The sequence below is a fragment of the Cryptomeria japonica genome, chromosome 2, assembly GCF_030272615.1.
Source record: "Cryptomeria japonica chromosome 2, Sugi_1.0, whole genome shotgun sequence".
NCBI classification, from domain to species: domain Eukaryota; kingdom Viridiplantae; phylum Streptophyta; class Pinopsida; order Cupressales; family Cupressaceae; genus Cryptomeria; species Cryptomeria japonica.
In genome coordinates this window covers 463,652,668-463,673,433 of record NC_081406.1, presented here as the reverse complement: position 1 = coordinate 463,673,433, position 20,766 = coordinate 463,652,668, and the positions used below count along the sequence as shown (strand labels likewise).

General features: G+C 36.9%; 1 pseudogene; it reads right to left on the bottom strand.

Annotated features, from left to right (window-relative positions):
• Positions 1–10,715, bottom strand: part of LOC131057431 (ATPase family AAA domain-containing protein At1g05910-like) — a 60,297-nt pseudogene extending 49,582 nt beyond the window's left edge.
• Positions 10,716–20,766: the final 10,051 nt, after the last annotated feature.

Here is a 20,766-nt window from a genome sequence, read left to right as displayed (position 1 = left end):
TGATGAAAGAATAAGTATCTAGTAAAATGCTGAGAGTGGGGAGGGTGGGTGTGAATGAGTATACTGAAAAACTGATACAAACTCCCAAACTCAAATTCAAACTCACAAAGTAAACTTTCACTTATCAAGATCAATACTCAACATCAACCAACATCAACCAGTTTGGCTGTTATGAGAACTTAATAGTAAACAACTTCAATCTTGTCAACATAAAAAATGCTTAATCATATGTCAAAATATGCATCTCTCAATGCTTCCAATTATCATGCCTTATCAGAATAGTTAAGTAGTTAATCAAATCAACAAATAAGATCATAGCCACAAAAGCATTCACCACTTGACATAAATATTTATACATGGAAAACCCAAATAGGTAAAACCCATAGTGAGATGAGACTCACAAGGATAGCTATCTAAACTCTTCTGAAGTTTGCCCTGTTAGGAGCCAAGCTTGTTAAAGCTTTTACAATAAGTCCAGTTAGGAACTAATTCTATTAGGAGTCACCTGGTTAAGGGATTTACATATATGCCTTGATGAAAAGCACAATACCCTATTAGGAGTAACCTCACTGGAGGATTTGAGAATCCAAACTAATGGACCACCTTGTGAGAGGATTTAGAAAGTAACCAAGCTTGTTGGAGCTTACCCGGTTAGGGGATTTCAATTTCTGTTGTAATTGTTAGAAAACAACAGGTTTTCTTGATCTATCTGAATAACACTACATCTGCTTGGTCATATCCTTCTTAAGCTTCAATCTGCCTTTACTCAAACTACAGATCCATCCACCGGTTAGGCAACCACACACTCAACTGGTTTCTGCCAATCTTGTCAACTTTGCCAACACTAAAGAAAACAATATCATCAACCTTAAATACAAATCAACTAGGTCGGTTACACAAAAAAAACCTAATTATCATCATCAAGATTATAAACAAGTTGGTACAATCTTGACCGTTAGAAATCATAACAATCTCTTCACATTCTTCAAGAAAATTCCAACTGCTCCATGATCACCACTTCATCAGACTTTGTAACTCATCATGCACTATGCATTAGATGCAATCCACTTTTCTCCTTTCCAAAATGTGCCAAATCAATCTGAACTTATCCTCATATAATGATCACACATGTCTCCATCATTACCGCTCAACATTATATCTTAAACCAACAAACTTGATTGATTAGGGTTTAACAGAAAACAACTAGTACGGTTTACCGGTTACATAACATAGAAAGGTTTAACCTTTTACACCGGTTCAACTTACAAACTACCATATACTAGTTTACAACATCTTCCTCAAGGTTTATCATATTGGTTACAAGACAATAGCAATAACAATAATAACATCAGCAATATCATGAATACCATTCACCGGTTCAATTGACATCAATGACAACACATCATTAATGCAATCTATATGCAAAATGCCAACAGGGAACACATGTGTCTTTTGGGACTAAAAAATATCTCAATGCTTTGCATCATCCTCAAGTAGACAACACTAGAGACACCAAATAGAAGAATTTCACAAATAAGCAAGAGAGGAGAGAGAGAGAGAATCTACAGTGCTAATGAAGCTAATCAAGCACATCATCATCCCCCCAATCTTGCTAATTATTGTTTTGGGATGCTAGACAACATGCAAGAGGATCCACATCAATCACAGTAGATGGATCTATCACAAGTTCCAAACAAGGACCATGCTCTAATGATAAGTCACATTGTTTGATACTAGGAGGTAGGATTAATTCTTTTGAAAATTTTGCAGATGTCATTGTGAACATCAACATATTCATTTTCATCATCAAAAATATTAGGATCAACATTTTCATCTAACAATATTTTCACTTATTTATTCATCAAGATTAATAAGAATAGGAGCTCTAATAGGAAAAGAACTTAAACCACCATTTTTCTTAAGCATTTTGTGTCTTGGAGAATTAGGTTGAACATCTTGTTTAGGAGAAAATGGAATCATGTCAACTGTTGGCGTTTTAGGAGAAGAAATGGTCTAGGAAGAAACTTCACTAGCTCTAGCATGACGTCTCCATTGATGTTCTCTCACACAATGGTTTCATCTAATTTTGGTTGAAGGTTGAGAAGGTTTAGGTTCATTAGATATAGGCTTTGCCTCTTCTTTTAGGGAAGGATGAATGGTTTGAGGTCTTTTAGGTTGGACAATAGGAGAGGCTTATTGATTCTCTTTATAAGATAAAGGATGAGGAACCACAACATATAAAGGAGGAATGGGAGGTGTAGGAAAGAGACCAGGTCTGTCGTGGGGAGGAGGGATAGGTCTAGCCTTAGGAGGAATATATTTTTGTTTAGGAGGAAGAGTTTTTATACCTTTGGAAAGAAGAGTAGACTCATCCATAAGAGAAGGAAGAATATCTCTTGTCTTAGGAGAAAGGATACTCTTATGTTTAGGAGAAGTAATAGGTTCGTCTTTGGGAAGAAGATTATTTCATTCCTTAGGAGGAAGAATAATCTTATCCTCAAGAAGGGGTATATGATCCTCAAGAGGAATGATAAGTTTTGGGTTTATAGGTTTACTCAATGACAAAATCATTTCATTTTTCTAGTTTTGATATGATCTCAAAAGAGAGCATCACTTCTAGGTTGAAGAGGCTTGAATTGTTTGGACCAAAAATAACCAAGACAAACATCTCCACGCCTCATTGTAGGTTGAAATATTCTATGATTAATAGTTATGATTTTATCATTATGAGTAAATTCTAAACACTTGTGGATAGTAGAAGTAATCACTTTCAGGTGGAAGATAGCCAAGGATGTCCCAACTTCACATGAAATTGATCTGATGTAGGAATGATAGCAAATTGAACATCTAAGCATTTAGTGCCAACATCAATAGGAAGTGTTATAGAACCAATAGCAAGACAAGAGAAGCCATGAAAAACCTTAACTATCACATTAGTATCATCATATATCACTTGATGTAATTGAAAAGTATAAAGAAATTCTTCAGTTATCACATTAACCATGCAAGAAGGAGCAATTAGCACTCCTTTAGCAGGTATACCTTTGATTTTCACACTTATGTATAGTGGGCCATCGGGTGCCTTAATGGTCTCACTGCGATCAAATGTTATGCATATATCCTTAGGAGTTTCTTGTTGATCTACAAGGTTCACCATGTTGTTAGTTTGAAGGGCCACATCATTCAGAGAGAAAGCAAGATGATCAGTCTCAATCACATTAGTGGAATGGGATGGTAAAGGATTAGTGAAAATCTAAAGGTTTTGATTAGGAGGAGCTATGGATTTGTTTCCTTTATCATTCAAACCTACCATAGATATAGTATAGTTATTAATAACTTCTTGAATCTTGCTTCTCAATGAAAAACACTTTTCAATATCATGACCAAGTTGACGATGATATTGACAAAAAGATTTAACATCAAAGTAAGGCGAATTTGTCTTACATGGATCAATTGGTTTGATTTGGGGAATTTTTAACACACTCATTTTTATTAGCTGAGACATAATGCTATGCAAAGATTCATTCAAAGGAGTAAACTCTTTTTCTCTTTTAAATAATTTAGACAAAGGAGGCACACCTGTAGTGGCTACTACATGAGTGTTGTTGTTGATGTCATTAAATTTATAGGTGGTGAATGTGTTTGGGTAACAAGTGAAGAACAGAAATGGACACTAAGAAGGGAGGTGAATTAGTGTATTTTTAAAAATTTGACTGTGTGTTAATACTGAGAATACAAATTAATCAAGAATACACACACACATAAAATAAACCACAACACCAGATTTACAAGGAAAACCCAATGTGGGAAAAACCTCGGCGAGAATAGTTGATGGATTCTATTGCTCCAGTCCAACCTCACAGTAAATAATAGTTTACAATGTTTAGGGCACCAACCCAAGGAGCACCTACCCCTGCTCTAAGCACCCACTTGAATATTTACAATGATTGATCAAGTTTACAATGCAATGATAAAGCCTTGTTACAAATCCATTTTGTAACACTTACAAATTCTCATACCTTGACAATGAATTTCTTTACCTACTAAAGTTTTTCCTCTATTTTTCCCCCTTCCTCTACTTGGTTGTCTTCTTCTCTCTGCTACAACATTACTCTCTAGAATTCTCTTTTCTTTCTCTATTTCTATGGATGTCTTCTTCTTCCTGCATACAACTTTCTATAACATACACCATATACATAGTCGACTAGACAAAATATTTTTATTTCCACCTTTATTACTGTCTCAACAACCACACCTACCAATATCAAATCTCATCACACCTGTTGTTCAATTCAAGCTTTAGAGATTTCTTCTACTACAAACTTGAATATTTTATTCAAGTCGGTTATTGAGGAGATCTACAAATCTAGAGATTTTATTCTCTGTTTTGAATATGATCTCATATCAGCTATCGAAATTAAATGCATCTTGTCCGTCTTCAGATCATTCTCTATACTTAGTTACTAAGTTTAGTAATCTTTCTTTTCCTAAAATGATTTAAAAACCATCCTTGAGCCACACAACCTACTTGCAACAAGGTTGCCATCAATGCGTTTTCCATCCTCTGTCGACCTACTCTAAAAAGATTGAAAACTACCACACTAGAATCCTTCATCATCAACTTCTTCATATTGGATTTGTTATCTATTCATCAGGGAGCCTCATGTCTTCATATTCTTTGTCCAGATGAGATGGTCAAGGTCAGTCAGCTCCCATGTAAAACCGTCATGCCTATCAGCATATATAGGTATCATCAAAATGACATCCAAGTCACCTGGTCAACCATAGTCAAACACCACATGGACTATCATGTCTATCAAGTTGCTACTATGTCAAATGAGACACCTCAATGGGTCATGATGCCCTTAAATTTTTTGGTTATGGGATGGTGGGATGCTTGCTATTTTTCTATTTAACTTGCCTTGCATCATCATTCATATGCCCATTTTTCTCTTGCGGGCTAGCAGGATGCATCATCTTTCTACCTTAACTTACCCCACGAGCTCCTCTTTACATCCATCTGTAGGTGCAAAATAAGAGGATTTTTTTCTCTTCACTATCTTGTCCCACACGACCATCGCATACCCACCTTGAATGGTCTAGGATAGTGGGAACATTCTTCCACTATCATCATGTTTCCTCATGCAACCATCGTCTTGTCTTACTTAGTATCGCGAGATAGCGGGAATCCTGATTCCTTCCTTTGTCCTTTTAACCCAACATGGTCACCTTTCACTCATCCATCATGCCATGAGATGGCGGGAAGCAACTCTTGCTTCTCCTTATATTACCCCACAAGACCTCCAGTCTCAACGCAAAAAAGTTGTGGGCTAGCGGGGAGGTTTCTATGCCTCACTTGAAATTATCCCACAAGAACAATATGCACACACTTTGTGTGGTGTGGGATAGCATGGGACACATTTCCCTTTGACTTTTCTTGTCCTATAGAGTCAACCAATTCTCAATAACATGTCCTGGGATAGAGGGGGGTCTTTGACCTCTATGACACTTTAATCCCAAATGACTCATGCATCATTATTTTCAACATTGTGGGGAGCTGTGAATGGCCTTTTCTTTATTCAAGTGTTATCTTGCATGATCTGTTTCCTTCAAATATGGAGATGATGAATCTAGTCAAAAACCCTACAGCATAACATGATGTGTTATGCACAATTCCTCAACATAAACTACATGTTATGCACGGCTGCTACATGTTTCTCTACAACCTTTTGACATCCCTTGACATCAATGATAATAATACCATCAATCTCCTCATTTAGCATTGACATCAACATACTTGCAAACCATACTCTGATCACTTTCTCCCCCTTTAATAACAATGGCAAAGGTGAAACAACCAAATGTAAATGGTGGATGAACGTCCCCTTTGATTTAATAGTAATGAATGAAACTTCCATTTTCAATCATGACACTTTTGCGATACATTATAAACTTCCTTTACATCTTATTAATCTCTACTACATGTAGCTAGATGAATCATTATTACAATATAAAAGAGTAGTGCCATTAATACTTACAAAAATTTGAAACTCTCCTTGAGACTGTACATGAGGTTCAAGGCGAAAAGTGCTCCCCTTGAACCACAGACTAAACTAAAAACCCTTAAGTGTTGCAAGCAGGTGGAAGAACACCCAATTTATGTCTTAGATATTCAAAGTTGTACTTAGGCAATGGCTTAGTAAAGATATCAGCTATTTTCTCACCGGTGGACACATATTCAACTTTCACCTCTTTCTCTGCAACCTTTTCTCTGAGAAAATGATATTTGATTGCAATGTACTTTGTCCTAGAGTTCATGGTAGGTTTCTTTGATATATTGATTGCACTTGAGTTGTCACACATGACGGGAATAGGATCCAAAAACTCTACCTAGATATCCTTGAGAGTTTTCTTCATCCACAAAACTTGAGAAAAACATGTAGCAGTTGCAATAGACATTGCTTCAGTAGTTGATAGTGAAATGGACTCTTGCTTCTTGCTATGCCATGACACCAATTTGTCTCCAGGGAAGAAATATCCACCAAAGGTGCTCTTCCTATCATCTACACATCCTGCCTAATCTGCATTAGTATAGGCTTGCAAAATGAAATCTCCTTTCTTTGGATACCATAAGCCATAAGTAAGTGTCCCCTACAAATACTTGAATATCCTCCTAACAAAAATGACATGTGATTGCTTAGGAGATACTTGAAATCTTTCAACCATGCACATAGCTTGAACTATATTAGGCCTTGATGTTATAATATACAACAAGCTTCCAATCATGGATCTATACAACGTCTAATCCACACTAGGTGACTCATCATCTTTGCTTAACTTGCATTCTATCACCATGGGGGTGCTAACCGGTTTGTTGTCTTCCATCTAAAATTTATTTAACATGTCTTTAGCATACTTAATTCTAGAAATGAATATGCCCTTATTCTATTGTGATATTTGCAACCCAATAAAATATGATAACTCTCCAAGCATGGACATTTAAAACTCTGACTACATCTGATCAGCAAATTCTTTGCATAGAACATATTTGTTGCCTCCAAAGATGATGTCATCTACATATACCATAACCATGATAATATTGTCTCCATCATCCTTGATATATAAGTTGTTGTCAACATTTCCCTTTTTGAAACCTTGTTGATTTAAGTACTTATCCAACCTAGAGTACCATGCTTTAGACCATATAATGCTTTCTTCAATCTAGAGACAAATTTCTCATCTTCATGCTGCTGAAAACCTTCAGGTTGCTCTATGTATACCTCTTCTTCAAGATTGCCATTCAAGAATACAGACTTGACATCCATCTGATATATTGTCTATCCTCTATATGTTGAGAATAACAAGAACATCTTGATTTCTTCTAGCTTTGCAACAGGTGCAAAAGTTTCCTCAAAATACATGCCCTATATTTGAACATATCCCTTGCATACAAGTCTTGCCTTGTTCCTTATTACTTTGCGTTCTTCATTCATCTTGTTCTTATAAACCCATTTAGTCCCAATAACATTTTTCTCTGAAGGTCTAGGAACTAATTCCCACATTTTATTTTTCTCAATCTACTATAACTCTTCCTCCATAGCCTTTAACCATTTCTCACTCTTGCTGCATTCACCATATGTCCTGGGTTCCATCTTTGTCATCAGGCAAAAGTTTACTTTCTCATTGTTCCTTACTCTCCTTCTAGTTTTTACACCTTCATTCTTGTTGCTAATAATCTGATCTTCAAGATGACTCTGTTGCACATATATGTTTGGGGCTTTGTTAGGTGCTTCTTCTTCATGTTCACTCTCAGATTGATCTTCATCTTAACTATGTGATTCTTCAATCTAATTTATTGTGGTATTTTTACCTTTATGTAGATCTTCATAAATTCTCACATCTACACTCAATTACCTTCTTCAGTCTCTTATTGAAACACTTGTAGGCCTCATTGTGAGTAGAGTAGCCTAGGAGGATACCTTCATCACTTCTTGATGCAAAGCTACCGATTCCATCTTCATCTCTTTTGATGAAACATTTGCTGCCAAACACCTTGAAATACTTGACTGAGGGTCTCCTATCATACCATAGTTCATAAGATGTCATATTGTTGTTCAACCTTAATTGCACTCTATTTAGTGTGTATATAGCAGTGTGAACTACTTCTTTCCAATAAACATCAGATAGATTCGCTTCATTTAACATTGTCCTTGACATTTCCTTGATTGTTCTATTCTTCCTTTCCACAACACTATTTTGTTGTGGTGTCATAGGGGATGAATATTATCTTCTAATTCCATGTCTTTCATAGTAATTTTTAAACTTATTTGATGTGAGCTCACCTCCATAGTATGATCTCAAGTATTTTAGCTTGTATCCACTTTCTTTTTCAACCATTTTTTCTGAATATTTTGGACCTTTCAAAGGCTTGTGACGTGTCTTGAAAGAAAGTGACCCATGTCATCCTAGAGAAATCATCTATAAACAACATGAAGTATCTTCCTCCATTAAGGGCTTTTGTTCTTGTAGGCCCACATAAGTCAGTATGAACAAGTTCTAGTGGCCTTGTAGTTGAGTATTCTTTATTCTTGAAGCTTACATTAGTTGTCTTCCCTCTTTGACAATCATCACAGAAGGTGCTTGTTGCCTTAATAATTTGAGGTATGTGGCTTACGTACCCTTTCTTGCTTACCTTAATAAGGTTATCAAAATTGATTTGCCCTAGTCTTCTATGCCATAACCAACTCTCATCAACTTATCCCATCATACATTGAGACTCAAAGCATTCTTTAAAATTATATACATTGACATCTGTCCTTTTTCCTTCAGTAACAAGCTGACCACTTCTCTCTTTTTTTATTTCATGTCCCTTGGAATCAAATGTAAACTTATATTATTTGTTACACATTTGACTCAGACTTAGCAGATTGTGCTTCAGACCTTCCACGTAATATACATCATGTGCTTTTAGCTTGCCATTAATGTGTAGTGTGTGTTTGCCCTTGATTTTGATTGATGAATTGTCTCCAAACCTCACTAAGCCACCATTCCAATCTTAAAGCTTAATTAATTTCTTCTTATCACCAATCATGTGGCTGGAACACCCACTGTCAACTATCCATGTAGGTTTTTCTTTTCATCATGTAGGGCAGTTTGAACAATCAAACTTGACTCAGTCTTATCTTTATCCATTTTGCCCAGACTTGTTTGTTTTCTTTCTTCTTTTCCATTGTCCCATTTTGTTCTGATTTTGCATTAGGTTTGGATATTGACACTGTCTTCTTTTTCTTAGTTGTCTTAAGCTTACAATGTTTTGCAATGTGGCCCAAGTTTTGACAATGATAGCATTTTACATTTACATTGAATGATGAATTTGAAATTCTATTGTAAGACAAATATATTTCTCCTACATTCATAACTTCTATGACCATACCCATTAGAATGATAACAAATAACATTCATATACCTAAGAGCAGTAAATTGATTTCTACTTTCAAAACTAGGAGGAGATTTATGCATGAGATCACAATCATTAATTCTATGACCATAAGTATTACATTTACAGTAGTAGTCATGGAATTGCAGTACATACCACTCATTGTTGAAGTTATTTCTCATTTGTCTCCTTGGAGAAGCAGGGTTCTGTCTTCTTGAGCTCTTACCTTTTGTATCCTTGACTCTAGTGAAGACTCCATCATTTATCTAGGCTTTTCTTTTAAGATCAGTATGTTGGTTCATTGACTGATTCTTTGTAGTGGCAACATATGTATTTTTCACATTTGGCTTGCTGAGGGCGAATGTTTGTTTGACTTCACTTTCACTTGAAGAGGTGAAATGTATCTCCTTCCCTGATGAATATTTATTGTTAGAACATTGTCCATTTTCAAATCCAACACATTTGATGTCCTTGTGGTGCTTCTTCTTACTTAACATTTTGTTTAAATCTTCAGTGCCGCTACCATACTTAATTCTCATGTTGAATTCATCCTTATTCTTTTCCAATTCCTTTCTCCGATTTACAACGTCTTCTTCCAATTTTTGACACTCCTTATCCCTTCTTTCTAAGTTTGATTTTGTTACTTCATACATCCTCTTTGCTTCTTCCAATTGAATCTTCAAATCAGAAATCATTCTCTTTGATTCCTCAAGAGATTTGTGAAGCAGGTCTTGTTCTTCAACAACAATATTCTTGTATTTTTTATATTCTTTTCTTACCTTTCTAAGTTCTTCTAGTGCACTCGCAAGCTCACCTTCAAAGTCTACTACGAATTCAATTTCCTTTTCTTCATCATCAACAAATAACTCTTCTTTTGCCATAAAGAGATTAACTTCTCTTTCACCATCACTACAACAACCTTCAGAGACACTTTCTTCATCAGAGGCATCATCTTCAATAGTGTAAAGACTGCTTTTCAACTAAAATTTCTTTTGCATGACATATAATAATTCTCCATCTTTTCTTTCTTTGACGTTTCTACTCCCATTGTTCTCATTTCATAGGTTGATAAGGAGCCAAATAATTCATCTATAGAGAATGTATTTAAGTCTTTAGCTTCCTCAATAGGAAAGACCTTTGTGTCATAATTTGAAGTTAATGATCTCAGAACCTTCTTGACAGTAACTTCATCTTTGACATCCTCTTCAAGTCCTCTCACAACACTCACAATCTCATCCACTCTTTGCAGATAGTCGGTTATGTTCTCCTCTTCTTTCATTTTTAGGTTTTCAAACTGAGCTCTTAGATTTTGTAGTTTGGCTTCTTTCACTTTGGTATCTCCTTCATATATCTTCTGCAACTTGTCCCAAGTTTATTTTGCTGATGTGCAATGCATGACTTTGAAAAACTCTATATCTAATAGATTGCTTAAGATTGCATTCTTGTCTTTGGCATTGTTCTCATATTCTCATTTAGCATTAGGGTTAGTAGGAGGAACTTGAGGAATGGTATAACCATTCTTTACTAACATCCAAACATCAAAACCTAGGGAAGATAAGTAGGTTTCCATTCTTCTAGTCCAAAAGGCATAGTTGGTACCATCAAACATAGGTGCTTTAGAGGAGGATTCATTCCTATACATTATGTTCACAAAGTAGGATCTATCCAAGCTAGAGTAATATTTTTACTATAAGGGAACCTTTTGCTCTGATAGCAATTGAAGAACACAAATGGAGACTGAGAGGGTGGGTGAATCAATGTATTTTTAAAAATTTAACAAGGAAAACCCAATGTGGGAAAAACCTCAGTGAGAATAGTTGTTGGAGTCTACTTCTCCAATCGAACCTCACATTAAATAACAATTTACAATGGTTAGGGCACCAACCCAAGGATCACCAACCCTTGATTTTATGAACTCCTACTCAATGGAGCACCTACCCCTTCTCTGAGAACCCGCCTAGAGATTTAAGTTGATTGATCAAGTTTACAATGCAATGATAAACCCTTGCTACAAATGAGTTTTGTAGCACTTACAAAATTCTCATATCTTGAGAATGACTTTCTATGCTTACTGAATTTTTTCCTCTATTTCTCTTCCTTCCTCTATTTGGTTGTCTTATTCTCTCTGCTACATCATTACTCTCTAGAATTCTCTGTTCTTTCTCTCATTTTTCGGATGTTTTCTTCTTCCTGCTATAATTTCACTTTGAAGAATACTTTGTTCTTGCTCTCTTCCAACTTTTTCACTTCTATATATTTCTCTAATTTTCCTGGCAGCAAGACAACTTTCTAGAGCACACACAATATACATAGTCGATTAGACAAAATATTTCTATTTCCACCTATATGTGGGAAAAGCAGGGCTATGAAACTCAAAATGTGAAAAATGAAGCTCCAAGAGGCTTGTCCACGCACCCACAGGACTTCTTGGTGCAAGTTCTGGAGTCATGAATAATGACTCAACTTCCCAAGGATGGTTCCATGGTTCTCTATCTCACAAGGTCCCTCAAGCCAATGTCTTTGCTCTCAGATCACTGAGCAAAGTGGCTTAGGGATGACAAATGCAAGAATGAGGGATGCTTTTGATTGATTTTAACATGAGAATGCATCCTATCTATGTATGATCCTACAAATGCAATAAACTAGATTATAAGATGACAAGATTAGTAGTAATACTATCCTAACATGATATACTAGTTATATGATTTAAGCTAATGATAAAGGAAGTAGTCTAAAAATGTTTATTAGATTAATTCCTTTTGCAAAGAGGGCCTAGATGTGCTAAAATTGAGCATAAATGAGATACTAAAGCTTGCATGAATTTTAGATAATAGACTTCTTAGATTCATGGATCCTCAAAATGGAGGAAAGAGAGCTCTATTTATAGCAAAAATAGGGCAATGGATGGTAAGGATTGAAAGAGTTAATCAAGGGCCAAGATTGAAAGTTGTGAATCCATGATTACAATTATCACCAATGAAATGGTGACAATTGTCAACATAAGGCTGGTTGAGAGGAGATGTAAGAAGCATTAAATGCTTGAGAAGACCTCATGGTTACCCTAGGGGGTAAGGGTTAAGGTTAGGTTAAGGTTATCCATTGGATAAAGATTTTCCCCAAAGGATAAACTCTTGGGCAAGGGTTAAAGTAATAACCATGGTCAGAGTAATAAATGCTTGATGGGACCCTTGGGCTAGATGGAGGTTAAGTTAGGCAAAAAGTCTCTAACCATTCCACTAAGGGTTAGTTAACCATTAATGGTTTGAAAACTTTGGGGACAAATTTGTAAGAGTCCTTCCAAATTTGGGGGCATTCTTGTCGAATGGATAAAGGCTTTAATGCATTTTGAAGACTTTACTCCAAATTTGAGAAGTGACCTCCTCAAATTTAGGGAAAGGGGATAATTGATGGGTTTGGGTTAATTGATTTGGATTAGATGGATTCTTGAAGAAATTAGGAATAGGGTTAGGAGGCAAGTAGGAGATGTAGGAAAATGCAAGTGGGTGAGGGAAAATAGAATTAATTAAAATAAATTGCTTTATTTCAATTTGGTTGCAAGTTGGGGATTTTAAATAAATTAGATTTATTTAATTAGGGTAAACTAGTTAATTAAATGTGAATTTAATTAAAAAGTAGAGAGAAGGGTTTTAATTAAATAAAATGATTTATTCAATTAAATGATGCAAAAAGGGCTTAAGTGAATTTAACTAAATAAATTGAATAATTTACTTAATTAAATAGAGGAATGTAGGTGATTTAATTAAATTGGATTTAATTAAATAGAGGAATGAACATAAAATATTCATTTAGGAATATGGTCATTTTTATACGTCTACATTTTGCCCCTCTTTGAAGTGACATGTGTGCACATGTTGATTCAAAGAAAATGATGTGTCCTTATGATTTGTTTGTGATCAATTTTTATGTCATGCCCCAGATTTGATAAACGATGTTGATAATGCCCCCTTGGGAGATGAATCAAAAATTTTGAAAAATTGATTTGAGTTGGATAATTTTGATAGCATTGTAAATTTTGGTCTATGTTGAATGCGAAAATTGATTCATCTCTCGATAATGATGTTGGGTAGGTTGGCATGAGACACCACGAGTGATTTTTGCATTCCTCCATGTAACCCTAATTTTGATTTACCCTATATTAAGGGAAAAAGTGATTTCTTTTGTCTCATTTGTGCTTGTTGACTTTGGAGAAAGTGACACTTGGAGAGAAGTCGACATGCCAATTCTATATTCTTCTCATCAATTCGAGCGTGTTAGGAGATATCAGAGGCCTGCCACGTATGGACCACCTGTAAGTCAACCTTTTTGACCCCTGTTTGATATTTTATTTTGTCATTTTTGGTCATTTTTTGAAATTTTTATGAGGATTTTTACGTTTTAGTGCCTCGGATTGAAAGGGTAGTGCATACGAAAAATTTCATAGCGCGTAGGTTTTAACAATAAAGGGTAGCATTCAAAAAGTTTAGGCTAGCACATCATTAGGTTAGGGTAGCACATAGGATTAGGTTAGCGCATCGGGGGCACATGGTAGTGCACAGAAAATATCTAGCTCATAGGGCTGCTAGGGGGTCACATGCAAAGGTCTAGATAGTGCGTAGGTGTGACCTAGTGCATAGGGTTAAGTGTGTAGCAAGTAGAGAAGATAGAATAGCGCATAGGGTTGGTTTAGCGCATAGGCTAGGTTAGGTAGTGCTTTGGAAGAAAAGGGGAGTGCGTAGATTTCTCCTAGCGCATAAGGTTTATTGGGTAGTGCATAGAGAAAACATGTTAGCGCATGAGAAGCAGCTTAGAGGTTAGACAAGATGTTTTAGCCCATATGGGAAAAATTTTGGTATAGTGGGATCTAGGAATGAAGAAAATGAGTTGGGTGATGCTAGTTGTGCTGGGATAAGTGCATTTTGCTAGTCTGCATGTCTGCTACCATTGGTGTGATAAGTGTGTCCAATATGAGTTATGAGATGACTTGATTTGATTTGCGATATTTCAAGTTGATATAGATTTGATGTGATTTGGATATGATGTGGAACTTGATTTAAATTTGTTCAAAGTTTTCAAGTTTTTGATATGAATATGTTTGATATGAATTGTGGAGCTTGAGTTGTGTTACAAGATGATATGGATTATGGAACTTGAGTTGTGCTACAAGTTGATATGAATGTGAAACTTGAGTTGTGTTTACAAGTTGATATGTTCTGATGGATTGATATGATGTGGAACTTGAGTTAGATTTGTTCAAATTTTTCAAGTTTTTGAGATGAATTTGATTTTGATATCTATGTGTTGATGAGGGAACTAATATGGGACTTGCGTTTCATTTTGACAGGAGCGTCTTGGAGTGGTACAGTCACGTGAGCAATTTCTGAGACCGTGGTCCTTGATACTGCAATTGACACAGGCTGACAGAGACATTATTGAGAGGTGTGGTTTGACCTCTTTGTTAGATATGCCTCGGTTTATCGTAAACCAAGGTTTATAGACAGCATTGGCAGAGAGGTGGCATAGCGATACAAACACCTTTTAATTTGGCAACAGGCAAGATTACAGTGACACATAAGGATTGCTACCAGATTCTGTGGATTCCTGTAGTAGGTACATTGCTACCCTACGAGCAGATGGAGGAGGGTGAGACTAAGGTACTCCACCATATTTTTTAGGATGACACTATTTGTGCGTATGAGATCCCTTGGCAGAAGTTTTTGGATTTTGATTATGCGCCTCTACCATCAGTTCTGGCAGGTTTTATAGGTGGTTTCTTATGTCATGACTGTAGGTTAAAGGGACTGTCAGTGGGATGGGGATTGGTGCTAGAGGATATGGTAACACGGGGTCATAAATTTGCATGGGGGTCGGCTATGCTGGCCCACTTATACAGGGATTTGCATGAGGTAGGGTATTTGGATTACGTTAGTCTATCAGCTAGAGTGACACTGCTATAGGTATGGGTGTGGGAGCATATCCCCGTAGCTAGGCCATTGGTAGATAGAGATAGGCCCGTTGGATGCACGTACACATATGGGTACAGAGGGATAGTTGTCCAACATAAGCTAGACAAACTAGAGCATTAGAGGAGATTGTTGGATGATATTGATACAGCCATTTGGCGACCATATATAGGTTGTGAGGTATGGGTTGAGGATGGGATGGAGATGCCCTATGTCTTCATGACTAGATATTTGATAGGGCAGATGCCCTTTGTGATTGAGAGGTTTCTGCATAGCCGGGTGCTGCGGCAGTATGGTCGACAGCGGGGGATGCCATAGGGAGCATGTTTTTATGCTTGATGGAGACAAGATATTTCAGATTGGGGACCGATGATTGATAGCGGGGTGGCAGTGGAGGAGATCTTTCATCCAGCCGACCAGATTTGGGATTATGCCCCTGAGATTGTCGATGCAGGGATGACTGAGGAGTTTGCAACACTCTTCGTAGCATGGGCAATGGCTAGGATATTTGATCCAGTTGAGATGATTCCAGCTTTTGATGATGAGGAGGAGGTAGAGGAGGGGGGTGGTGATGGAGGAGGAGGGGATGGGGGAGATGGTAGAGGAGGTGGCCGAGGGTAGTGAGGGGAGAGGAGGAGATTGGATCGAGGGAGACTTGATCAGGGGAGGAGAGGAGAGAGAGGTGGAGATGGTGGTGCCAGAGGGATACAAGGTGAGAGAGTAGGGTGGCGGGTGGTGATGGATAGGGGGAGAGGAGGTTTGACTATTAGAGTTGGAGAGGACAAGCAGGTTGGAGAGGTGTTAGCGGTGGTGGGAGAGTATGATAATTTTAGATGACCAGCCTAGAGGAGGAGGTCAGATGTTTTACCTCCACCAACATCAAGGACAGTTAGAGGGATAGGGGGTATCCCTTCATAGGTACCCTTGCAAATGCGGATTCTGACACATGCGGAGGATGCACAGATTAGATTGCTAGAGTTGTCAGTGTAGCATTTGTAGACACAGATACTGGCGCATCAATGTCAGATGACACAGTTGACCACAGAGCAGGATATGGCCTTGGAGTGGTTGGGTCAAGCCAAGGCTCAAGCAGAGGCTTTGGAGAGAGCAGCAACAGGTGGCCCGATCAGAGACACCTTGAGAGAGTTGGCTTTGAGAGCCAAGGAGGTGGAGTATTACAAGAGACATAATGAGGATGCGGTGTCCAGGGAGCACCGAGTGTAGAGTTTTACACAGTTAAGATCTAGTTGATCTCGAGAGACTGGGTCAAGGACAGAGAGCAGAGGCATGACATGGCCTCCTAGATAGGATCCACCTGGAGATCTAGGTGCTGGGACATCTTCAGCGAGACTGTCTCCCTCAAGAGATAGTCATATGTGAGAGGCGTTGTCTCCATCGTATTTTGATCATTGTATTGTACTTGGCACATATATGACATATTTTTGTATATTGATCATTTGTCAAGATATATATATGACACCATTTTCTTTTATCTTCATGTGATGTGTTATGGATGATGCTTTCTATATGCTTTAGTTTATTCTATGATGATGCAATGCTTAGATAGATGAATGTGATGCGATATTTGATGAATATGATGTGATAATGCATGATGCTGTGAGATGTATCTTGAAAATGAGATGTATGATATGATATGCTGTGAGATGTATCTTGAAAATGATATGAAACTAATTATAAAATGATATGCAACTAATTGTAAAATGATATGCAGCTAATTGTTTTTGAGCATCCTCATTCTGTATTTGTCATCCCTGTATAGCCACATGTTGTTTGCTTTGTTTTTATGTATCATCATTGAGCATTGATTTGTTGTGGGATATGTTGAAAATTTATACAAGCATAATGGTTTAATTGAACCATAATGACCTGAGAAAAATTTACATGATTTTTGATTTTGCAAGATAGCACAAGCATCAAGGTATAATTGAACCAGGATGACCTGAGTGCGGATTGCGTATAAACAAACAAGAGTAAATAATTTGTATGCATAAAGTGGAATCATGTCTTCAGTGATATGTTGTGAATCATGTCTCGAGACAATTATTTACTCAGGACAGATGATCACCTCACAGACAAAAAACTAAGAAAATATTGGAGTCCCTATGACATTCTCTAGCTTTGAAGCATTGTGGAGAAAATTTAGAGGATCCAACAATTCAAAAATTTAAAGTGAAAAAATAGTCAAAACTTTATGCAAGATGCAACATTTGATATTTCAGAAAATCATCCATCATATTTTGTGAATCTTGTTAAGCGATCAATTTTTTGCTTTGCGATTGTACGAGTGTTGTTTTGTTGGATATGAAGTTCTGAGTTTGCAGCAAGTTTTGATGTTTTGAATGTGTTGCAATCTTTGATTACTACTCCTAGTCAAGTGTACTTCTTATTGTGGATATGTACAGTGATTACCAAACCATGGTGAGATTCGGTGAAAGGATATGCGGATAAACTAGGATAGTGACTATGCTAAGTATGGCCTAGATGGATATTGTGCTAAAAATGTCAGGTGAAGGCCGATAGTGCTTTACTTTGGAGATAATGGTATGGATATAGATAGAGGATTTGTTCTCTCACAATAGTGTCTGTTGTCAATTTTTCACCAATTTGCTTTTATTGTACCGTTTTATTTACATTTTTCTTGATTTTTTGTTTGATTTTTTTTTACTTTTTCGTGCAATAGATTACTCAAGTGTAGTATTTCTTTAGATGAATGTTGTTAGTTGGTTTGTCGAGCACATCTTCTTTTGAAGTTGTTAGCTGATAGGTGCCTGATCCATAGGCTGATATGATGACATAGGGACCTAACCAATTAGGTTCAAATTTCCCTTTCTTTTCCCGATCTTGTTGATTTTTAGGATTTTCCTTGAGTACTAGGTCACCAACTTTAAAAATTTTGGGAATGACCTTGTGGTTGTAGCTCCTGAACATACATTGCTGATATGCTTTGAGATGAGTGTAAGCATGTTGACGTCTTTCATCTAGAAGCTCGAGCTCTTGTAGTCGGTTAACTCGATACTCTTCATCTGGGTTTAAGCCTTTCAAAGAGACTCTGAGAGATGGAATCTCTACCTCGAAAGGTAAATAGCTTCTAATCCATATACTAATGAATATGGTGTAGCTCCGATAGGTGTGCAGATGCTAGTTCTATAGGCCCAAAGTGTTGGATTTAGTTGTATATGCCAATCTTTGCCTGCATCATTCAATGTTTTCTTTAGGATTTTCAATATTGTTTTGTTGGATGCTTCTGCCTGACCATTCCCATGTGGATAGTAAGGTGTAGAGAAACGATGTTGTATTTTAAATTTTTCACATAGTTCTTGCACATCTTAGTTCTTAAAAGGCCATCCATTATATGTGATGATGTAACTTGGAATACCATATCTGCAGATCAGATAATTAAGGATAAAAGAGGCAATTTGTTTCCCAGTCACTATGGTCATGAGGACTACTTCTATCCATTTTTGTAAAGTATTCCATTGCAGTTATAATGAACTTGTGTCCATTTGAAGATGAAGGATGAATTTTACCAACCAAGTCTAGTCCCCACTGACCGAAGGGCTAGGATGTTGTGAATGGTTGCAGTTCCTGTGTTGGTGCATGTATAAGATTGCCATGGATTTGGCATTTAGGACACTTTTTTGCAAAGTGATAAGAGTCTTTTTCCATTCTTGGCCAATAATATCTCATTCTTAGAAGCTTTTTAGCAAGAGTAGTACCACTTGAATGTGTGCCATAGATCCCTTCGTGAAGCTCATGTAAAGCAGAGTCAGATTCATTATGATCAAGACAATGAAGAAGAGTACCATCTAGACCTCAATGGTACAAAGTATCAGCAGTAAGAGTATATAGGGCGGCTTTCCGGATAAAGTTGCGCTTCTGGTTTCAGGATAAGTCAATGGGTAAGATATTTTTCTTAAGATAGTCGTAGATGGGTCCATATAATGGAGAGTCAAAACCAGTCAAGGCATAGATAACATAGGATTTTGAATGGTCATAGGCAGGGGATAACAGTTGCTCTACCAGAAACTCATAATGATTTTGTTGCTCTAGAATTTGCACTACTGTAGCGATAGTAGCCATGGCATCAGCTGCTTTATTGTCCAACCTTGGTATTTGTTTGAAGGTGATGTATACAAAATATTGCTTGAAATAATCCACCATTCATTTGTAGGGTAGCAGCTTGTCATCCTTTGTCTGATAGTCATTGTTGATTTGATTGATGATGAGTTGTGAATCTCCATAGAATTTTAATTCGGTGATCTTCCATTCTATAGCCATTTTGATGCCTATAACCAATGCCTCATATTCAACAATGTTGTTGGTGTATGGAAACATAAACCTACATGATCGTTGTATAGTGGGTCCTTCAGGAGTGATAAACAGAATGCTAGCACCTGAGCCATGTTGTGTGTCAGATCCATCAAAATATAAGGTCCATTGTTTGGGGGAGATAGGAAGAATGTCTCTGTCCGGAAATTTGATCTCCATAGATTGTTTTCCAGGTAGTGGTGCTTCAGCCAGTTGATCTATGATTTCTTGTCCTTTGATAGCTCTTTGTTCTATGTAGTGGATATCAAATTCACTAAGGATCATGATCCACTTAGCCAATCTACCTGTAAGAGCTACTTTACTAAGTAAATATTTGAGAGGATCAATTTTTGCAACTAGCTTAATTGTGTGCACTATCATGTAATGTTAGAAATTTTGAGAGGCAAATACTACTATTAGACAAGCCTTCTCAATGAATGTATAGTTTAATTCTTATTTGTTCAATGTCTTGCTGATGTAGTATATAGCTCGTTCCTTGCCTTGTTGATCTTCTTGTGCTAACAATGCCCCCAGTGATATATCTGTTGTTGAAATGTATAGAATGAGTGGCTTTCCTACTATTGGTGGTACTAGAACTGGTGCGTTCATTAGATACTATTTGGCTTGATAGAAAGATTCTGCACATTTGGCTTCCCATCTGAATGGTACATTTTTATGTAGAAAATGATTAAATGGGAGACTTTTATCTGCTAGTTGAGTGATGAATTGCCTGATTGATTGGAGTCATCCTTGTAGAGATCTGAGCTGGTTGATGTTCTTTGGTGGTGGCATCTCCATAATGGCTTGTACCTTTGCTAGATCCACTTAGATTTCTTTTGCTAAAACTATGTAGCCTAGTAGTTTGCCTGATGTAACCTTGAAGACACACTTCTTAGGGTTGAGCCTGACTTGGAATTTTTCCAATCTATCAAAAATATTTTCTAAGATTCTTAGATGTTCTTCTCAGGTGAAGGATTTATCTAGTAAATCATCTACATAGTCTTCCATGAAGGTATGCATCATGTGATGAAAGATTGTTGT